This window comes from Cardiocondyla obscurior, linkage group LG04, assembly GCF_019399895.1.
Source record: "Cardiocondyla obscurior isolate alpha-2009 linkage group LG04, Cobs3.1, whole genome shotgun sequence".
NCBI lineage: Eukaryota > Metazoa > Arthropoda > Insecta > Hymenoptera > Formicidae > Cardiocondyla > Cardiocondyla obscurior.
Window position 1 is genome coordinate 7,894,890 of NC_091867.1, and position 9,797 is coordinate 7,904,686.

Consider the following 9,797-nt stretch of genomic DNA (forward strand, 5'->3'; position numbering starts at 1 on the left):
ATCACGTATTATTTTGCCCCTGCGGGGTCATCCGCGATAATGACGTAGCAGCGGCTCGCGGGGTCACGTGTCGGGGGTAAGGCATCACGGAGACCGATTTCATTGGCGGACGCCACCATCGTACCACCCATAAAACGTCGTTATTCTCATACACCACGATAACAATTGTGTATTTTCACGCGAGGCGACTAACCGATGTTTGTCAGCGGAGAGCGCGTTGATAACGATAACGGGGCGCCCCGTCACACCCGTCCGCTTTCCTCGTCGTCGTCATCACTCTCGATCGTTAAGATATGCCGATAATCGTAGGGCGTTTCTGAACTATTTATTAAAGACGGAAAAGTTGGTAGAAATTTTGTAAAGAAGAAAAAGAAAAAAATCTAAATTTAATTTAATTTTTTTGGGGGGTTTTTTTAATAATCAAATATTGAATATAAATAATAAATACTAAAAATTTCTTTTCTAATTTCTTCTTCGAGACTCTCGAGAAAAATAAGATTGCAGAAATTTTGATCTGCTTATATTCCGTTCAGTTTTATTAGGAGCACACGTGATGTATATATAGTATAATTTGTGTATTAAAATGCTCAAGTTAAACTACGACAATTTAAAACCAAGTGCAAAACACTGTAGAGATAGTAGAATTAATGAAGATCACGCATTTGAATGTGTTATTTAAGGGGATCTGATGACCTCTTAACGAAAAACATAATATATGCATCGTTCAGAAAATAAATGAGAAAGCATTTGATGATACTGATACCGTGTGGGCAGGCGTTACGAGCAAAACATGTTTTCTTATATTACAATACTTTTGTTACTTTTGTTACATTAAAATCCGATCTTTCAATTCTTATTTTTTTATTTTTTTTTAATTTTTTTTTACGAGAAAGAGATCAACATATCTCTGGCGTAAATTAACTACAAGTCCGAAATCTACATTGATAGGATTATTTCTAAGTACGTCAGCAGCATCTCGAAATTTACGGTGCGGAATAAGCGGGATACAAGCGCGACAATATTTAAACGTAGATTCGAGCATAAAATATTTACTTCGTATTAATTCATGATACTGTCTAATTTATTTCAAAGGATTTGTATTAAGATATTTGATACATTAACGAGAGTTACCTCTCTTTCACGTTTACTGTTTCGAACAGCTTTCAGATCAGTTTTCTATAAAAATTTCCGAGAAAAATTGCGGAGAATATTTCTTTGTCGTTATTCTGGCACGAGGATTTTACTTAATTTTATTATATTTATTATATGGAGACCCGGAATAAATGAACGTCAATCAGTTTTAGATACACGGGCGGCGAATGATTCACGGGAAACGCGAGATGTCGAGATGCTGTTGGCCGGCCGTTTCTCGTAGTCAGGGTTCAATGTTCACTCCGCACAAGGACGTGACTGCCGCCGCCGACGGCGACATCGGTGGGTGATGGCGCGGGGGGAAAAAGAATAGCCGGGGTGTAAAAACATTGGTATTTTCTACTGGATCGAGTAAGCCTAATGAGTCGCCTAACACGCTGAAAAATGATAAGGCCGGGTCCTTGACAGTTGGCACTTAAACGGAGCCCCGATAAGCGCGCGACGCCAACGTCGCCTTTCCGGTATCGACGCGATCTTAACCCTGAGCCGCATGTACGAATAAACACGCCGCGTCTGTAATTAAAAAAAATTACCAGAAACAGGAAGAGCTACTTTTTAAGTCGATAATCGAGAGATAAGGTAATATTTACTGTCACGTGAAATACTTTAGCATTGCGTTACGCGTGATAATTGGTTACGACAAAGTTTTAGTTTCAGCGCATGAATTGGACACTTAATAAGTCGTAGCGTTGGCGATAATTTTATGCGCTCAATGGGAACTAAAGTTTTTGCATTCCATTCTTTACATCGCTTTACGTTATCTTTTTCGTTATTAAAAAAAATATATACATAAATTCTCAAGGCACTGTTACTCCTCGAGAGATAATTTTATACGCACGTAGGCACTGCGAATTGCAGTTTGCAACGCGATACTTGCATTCGCGTAAGTAGCGCAGGGCACGGAGGACCGGCTTCTAATTAATTAGCTTTGGTTGTTTATCAGTTTGAATCGAAATGTACGTTTTGGCCATCGTCGGGTGAACTTCGCACCCGATTAACGGCGGACTCGCAACGCACCAGCCGCGGCTCCGTGCGCACTTATTCCGCTCGAGTGACGATTCGACTCGGTAATGATTGTGCGGCGGCGATTACGCAACGGGGGTAGAGAGACTCGAGAGCCCGCGCGCGATCGTTGAGTAAGAGACGAGGTGAAGGTGAGCGGTGAAGCCGAGAGTATAGTAGTAGTAGCAACGCGCTGGTCAGGCAGCACGCGGGGAGGGTGAACTGCAGCTGATCGCTCGCATCTACGGGCGGGAGAGCACGTAGGATCAACGACCGGAACCGCATCGTGATCTCGCAAAGCGGGGCAGAAGGCAGAATTTCCCTTTCATCGCGAAGCGCCCGTGGTTGCCCCGCTCTCGCGTAAGCCACGGTTTGTTAGATAATGTGCGCGCTACTTAGCTATACGGCCGGTTATATGCCTTTAACTGCTTTACGATCTGCTCCACTTCGCTCAAAGACGAAAATCAGGTACACTCGTTCGACTCATTTCGCAAGTATAACTCGAGACAAATCCGCGTAAACAAATAGGCGAGAAGTCGAATATATGCGGACGGGGGATCAACGCCGAGCAGTGTAAGCATGGTTACGTTGGCTTTTTTTTTTAATTTTGCTACAAAAAAAGCCTCCGAGTTAAAGAGATGGGAAGTATTTTTTTTTCTCTCGTCTGAATTAAACTATACGCTAAATCAGGGTACGGGATAAGGTTCAAAGAAATGTTTAGCTCGTCGGAAATGATAAGGGTAAAATAACGCAGACACAATAACGCGCTTCTTCGTAATGGCGATTATATTTAAATATCAAGGACGTTGGATGGCGATGACGTGAAATGGTTGCGGTGGCCGATTAGCGGCATCAGGGAATACCTCGGGATTTATGTCGAAATCCTGGCCGGTGCTGACTCGTCACGCTGGATTCGCACACGTACGCGCGCCCACAATGCACGGAGGGAAGCACGTGGGCACGGAGGTGGGCCTTATAAAAGTAGGTGTGCTAGCATGCACGTAGGGGGTTTTACGAGGAAACTGCACAAACCATAACCTACTTCAATCGAAGTAAAGTGGACGCGAGCGGTTCGGCCGCGGGAAAGAGGGAGAAAGTAAATCGAGGAGGAAAGAGGGGCCACGGTTCTTTGGAATTTGTATGGTCATCGTTTACGTGGACGGACATTCTCGGAATAATTACATCGGGCATTCGGAACGGTTAAATTCTGCCAACTTTCCATTTCAATGCGAATCCAAGGCTTCTAAAGAATTCGATTGACCTACATTTGCGTCTGGTTGACGTGTGCGAAAAAATTTTTTTGCTACGAGATTAGCACCTTTATAAAGTAATATCGTTTGATGAAAATCTGAAGAAAGAATATAATGTAATATGTTGACGGTACTTTGTAATTAGGTTTGAACTTAATACTTTAGCCTCTTATTATTCCGACTAATTACAAACGAATATTGTGAAATATTTCGCTGCTTTTGACAAAATCCCTCGGTCGATATTTAAAACAAGGTTTAATATTAATCGTCGCGGTATCGCGTAAATTTATAAAATGTAAAAAATAATGTGTCGCAGCTGGTTTTCTCTAAAACTCGTCGGCTTTTATCCGAAAAATTCTGGAACTTATTGGTCGTTGCTCGCACTTAATCGCCGGATGGATTCGCTATCGATGCTTTGGGTCAAAGCGTGACGTGAAGATACAAGTTGCAGACGTGAAAAAAGTTCGCGATATAAAAGAAAAACGTAAAGCGTAAAGTATGCGGTTAATTGTGTTCAGGCTGAAAAGTTATCAGGCACCGGATAAAGGTTATCGAAAATGCGAGACTCATTATTTCGTTTTTTATCCGCAAAATACCGTTGCATCTTTCAGCTTGCTTTTCCTTGTGCCAACTAAACGATGCTTACCCTTATGAAACCTCGTTTTAACATGCGCGTTAATTACGCGTGATTATTAATAAAATTAAGTATTTTTGGTAGATGTTAGGGATGGCGAAAGGAAAGAAAAAAAAAAAATAATTAAACAAATTATTCCTCAGGCAATCGTATCTTTATTTTCGCATGAGTGCTACAATTATGATATTGATTAATGTCGCGTGCGGCATGTTGTATCGCAGATAATGCATCCTGACGCACATGCATTTTTTAACGGTAATCTCTTAAATATTAGCCAAGTGTTATTGTATTGTGTTATTGTATAATAATGTGTATTCGGGATAAACGAAACTGATATCGCGGTATTATCGCGGTGTCGAGAAAATATGGCACATCGGAATAACGTCAAAGAAACGTTTAAATTGTTGGCGTCGGTGTGTTGCATCAAGGGGAGCTTAGAAAATAGAATGGAAAACACACAGTTCAGCCGCAGTCAGCAAAAATACAAGAATCGCAGAGTTGATTTAACTTAGCGTGTTGTTCAAACATATTTCTCTTACATTTAAACTCGCCCACGTCTGCAAAACTTTTCGCCGCTGATAATCGTAATAGAATTTTAATACGCTCCGTACTTCGGCGTTAGTGACGTTTTCGCGAATAGGAGCCTCTCGTCCTGATTTTCGAATTTTCCGTGACGGCAGGCCGGTAATTAGGTGTCGAAATTTCATCAGCGCGCGTCGCCGAGAAAGATCGTGCACACGCAACGTTTGACGTCGACGCCACGATAATTTTGTAAACCGTTACATGCGTTGCGTGATCTCGATGGAAGAAAGAAGGTTCAGAGGCGACGAATCTTTTATCGATTGATAGGGGGTCGTGGCGGGACGACACGGCGAGGTTGAGGCAACGGGCAAAGTGGAAAACGGCAATAACAACGATCCACATGGACCCCCTGCGACGCGTATCGCTCATTTCCATTGCGTCAGTAGCTTCCAGTAATAACGCCGACCCCCCGTGGGTTATCGTTCCGTATTTTTGCTCCTTTTCGCTTTCTTCGGCGGTTCTTAATCGCGCTAGATTTTCTTCACTCCTCGCCTCGTCTCTCGCCTTGTCGCCGCGGTCGTCAGCGATAACTCTTTTGATAAAACCATCCGCGGAGGAGTCGCGCTACGAGCGAAGTCGCTTAATTGCGTCGCGAGGCCCTCCGCTAATTTTTATCTGTCCTCCACGTGCTGGCGTCCCTTCGTGGTACACTGTCGGTTGCGCGCATCGATGTCACTGGAAAGTATTCCTCAAGTTGCATCAGCCACTCGTTTCTGGTCCGGGAAGTGTGTACGACGTACGTGATGTAGTTGAAATCGACGCAACGGGAGATTAAGGCACGTAGAATGTCCGTCGGTGTTTTTATTCGAGTATGGTGAATAATATCTTAAATGCAAGCTTATTAAATCTATAACATATAAGTGTCACGGTTACGTTTTATAACAAACAAAAAAAAGGAAAAAAGAAAAGCTTGTATTTGAATCAACCCCTTGACCTTATACATACACTTCGAAAAGTCGTACGTGAGTCATTTGCAAACAAAAAAGATTACATGCGTATCAGTTTACTTCACGATAATATTAACTGTTTACGGCGATGATTGATGTATCACGTATTAAACAATTTGGTTGATAAAATGATATTTTTAACACATACCGGTAACGGTTCCATTCAACGGTTTGGTTTTATAATGGAGCCGATTGCGGCAGCGCTTACTCATTGAAAATAACCATGAAGAATAAATATTGATAATATTGCAGTTTTTAATCAATATTTCATTTGTGTACGAAATATTCACCTCGGGAAATATATATTTAATAAACCGGCGGGATTAAATATATAGAACCTACACGATTAATTGTACAAGAGATAATTATATCAATTTTCCGCGGAAGTTCTATCTAATAAAAAAAAAAAAAAAAGAATTTTAAATAAATAAATATAACACGAATAAAAATTCGGAAAAATTGACAGCCTCGCGTAATTTAATTTTAGGAGTAAAACGGACGCGATCGAAACACTTTTGACCCTTGCTCCTAATGAGCGACAGATTACGCGCAACTTAAGAGACAATATAATTAGCAGATATATTCCGTCGGTCGGCAGACACGGCGTCCTTTGACCTTCTGATTCCACTCGAATGAAACGTACATATAGGCCTGTATTAATGTATAAGTTATATTCCATTGCATCAGATGATCCGATTAGTTTTATTCCAAACGGAACCGACTGTCATGTGTTTAAAATAAATTTTTTTTTCCGATACAACGTTCGATATTTTCTTTGATACTGCGACAAATATCGGCTCGGAGAAAACACTCTTCGCTATAACGGTAGATAGCGATTCTTATTTCTTGCGTTCTTTGTAATGCTAACGAGGCGGTATAAATCGCGCGTATATTATGCAATTGGATCGGTTTGTTATGTATGCAACCTAGTGACATGTGCTATGAATACACTAATGCTATGCATGACTTCACGAACATTGTTGTACCTGTTAACTGTTCGAGTCATGAATTCATGAGCTTTTTGTAACTTGACCAAATCGTGTGTGTGTCCCATTTTACTTCGCTTCAAAATATTACAGACGTTTATAAGATTTCTATTTTTATTAAATATATTTATTTTTCTTATTTCTTAATATATAACGTATCTTAAATTGCATATTATACACGTACGAACCCGCTCGCTATTTCTTTTTATTATCGACGATTTTATTATTACGTAATACGCGTGTAAAAAAAAAAAAAAAAAAAAGAAGGTGCATAGGCTTTTTTTACACATATCTTTTTCGCAGTCAATTACAACCGATCTTCTTTCTCTCATCGTACTATTTTAAGATTGCTTTCGCTTTTTATCGGCACTTGTGATTTTTGAGAAGGAAATGAGACGGATGCAACGAGCACGCGCACGAGCTCGGTCATTCGGTCACTCGTAGTACATGCGGCTGCGTACGCTAATATTAGCAGCGCAACATGGTAACCGCGCATCGAGCTTATTCCTGGCCTAGCAGCCAGCTGCTTGGCTAGCCAGAGTCAAGGTTACGGCATTACTAGCGACTTGTCGATGTTATAGTTGTAGATATCACGCACATGGTCGCGTGTGCATCAATTACATCGGGCTGCTTTTTCCGGATATAAGAATTTGAATGGGAGGGCGATACCGAAGCAGGTGATACTAGCGATAGTAGCGGCAGTAGTTATATGTATCATTCAGAAAGGGGGATATAACTAGACTGCGATTAAGAGGTTCAAAGTGCGGATGGCGGTATAAAACTTTTAACATTAGTTGGCTCTATATTTTTAGTCGTTTTTATAGATACATTTTATCCGCGTTATTATTGAAAGTTTTTCAAAGCAAAAGCGATAAAGCGATTGGAAAAATATCGGCGGTCTGCGAAGTTGAATTTTCCCAATTAAAAAGCACAGACTTTTTATTCACTTCCTGTTTTACTTACAATACTTATCTGCTTACGTGCTGTATCAGCGCGAGCACGGAGGAATGACGATAGCACAATTCTATAAAAAGATGCTGCAAAATAGGCCGCGGAGGATTCCACGACGGAAATGTCGCGCCATTTCGTCGTTCGCCGTACGGTCGTCGACGGTGACGGCGGCCTTGGCCTTCGTTTTCGCACCAAGTTACCGTACTCCGTTGCCTGTAGCAAATCGTATCTACGAGCCAACCCACTTCGATTGGGGCGGGCGAGCCGTATGTGGAGCATGCGTTTCACGGTAAAAGTGACACGGCGACGTTACGTTACGTGCCCCGTTATGGCGCATGTCTGCTAGTCGGGATGCCGGTTTACTTCGTTTTATCCGCTAACCTAAGGCCAAGGTAGTGGGCATGTTACTTTCACCGATTATGTTGATCCCTCGCGACGCCGTCGGTTTCTCGAAACTCTCCTCCTACCCCCTTCCTCCGCCGCGGGTTTCATTCCTGTCTTCGGTGTGTGCCGTATTAGGCACGTATCCTGTTCTCGTTGATTTTGTTATTAGAAAGAGGGCCCCGGCTCCGAATCCGACGTCCGACGTTTCATATAAATTTCACGTCAATCAGATGAAGTTTTTGGTAGCATTTGAATACCAAGTAGATTACTATCAAAGAAACTCCAAACGAATCCCGGTTGTCGTATATGTATTATTATTAAATTATGTATTCCATTAGCGCTATGGTTCTATATAATTACGATTATTTTGCATTTAATTGTGTTATTTTTAGAGGTTGATAAGTAAATTAATTAACATTGCTTGCATTTCAAATAAAATATTACATCAGATTTGATATTGCTGTCGCTAGATGCAAATGGCATACTTATATGCAAAACCAGTTCTTTTTTTTTTTTTTTTTTTTTCAAAATAATTAAAAAAAACATTTAATATTCGCTCGAAAATCGCTCAGTTTATCTGAAACCATTTCCGCTCTAACAGCTATTTTTAAAGATTATCTAGGATTATATTAACATTACTCGATAACAAGAAACCTCGTGCACTGTAACAATTTATTTTTATCTGAAGACAATGTACAATAAAATCAGTACGAAGAAGTTGCTCTTTAAATATACTGATAAAAATGCCGTTCGTTAAGATAGTTATTTCTGGTTTTAAGATAAAAAATTATTATTACTTTGTTAATTTACATATATGTATAAAACGGCAAAATTTATTTCATTATATGTTTTATTCGCAAAAAAATAGTCTGTAATTTTTTTTTTTTTAAAGATACAAATTAGTCGATTCTAAAATTTGTAGGCATCAAAGTTGTCGCATCATCGGCGCATGATCGCGTAATCGGCATGCCCTAAGCACTGTTTAGAATTCAGCGCGCGCCATTAACCCACAAAGTGCCTTTCTACTACTAAAATAGAAGGGCACTCGCGGCTGTTAATGGCATGCCCCGAATGCGTTAAAGCCCACGATGGCTCTTTTCTCATAATTAGGGGAAAACTTTATCGCCTAGCTGTTAGCATTCTTCGCCGCCACTTGCGAACATAATCATTTTCAAGACGTCATTCCAATGACGTAGGTCTTAGAAGTTTAAGCCTCCCTAATTCTCTGCGATTCTGAGATATCAAACTCTAGAGTTCGTATCTGCAAAAAAAAAAAAAAAAAAAATTTAGAAGTTGAATGCGGGTTCTTTCTCCAAACGCGCTATCGCTGGTCTCTGCTTTTACCGGCGATAATAGGGCCATGATAAAAAAAATGAAACATTGCCACGGGGTTAAGTACGCGCGTACTTGCACGGCGTGTACGTACATACGGCCGACAGTGAATGAGCGTAAGCGAAGCGCTTCTTGTGCCGGCCTCGTAATGAAAGTGAAATCGAGGGCGCCGCCAGTCGAAGTGCCTGGTTGTTCGTTCGCTTCGTCGCGGTTCTGCCCCGCCAACGACGTCGGGACTTCGCCGAGAAGTCACTCGGCCGACAGGAACAAACAGTTCGCACGTCGTGGTTACTGAGTAACCCGTATGTCTGCCGGAAGTAGGTTGGTGCTGATCTCGTTACTCGATTTCGCTCGGACGACCTCGCTTGAGAAAGGGAAAGGCACGCATATAGAGGAACGTATCATCGTTTTTATAATCTCCTACGCGGCGAAATTACCCATTTTTGGTATTCCCGTCGAGGCTCGGTTTCTGCACGAACTGCGTAATACGAAAAATCTACGTAGAAGACGGAATTTGAGCGGGACGTGTCGATACGTAAGATGACATAACGCCACGCGCCATCGTGGCGCTTTTATT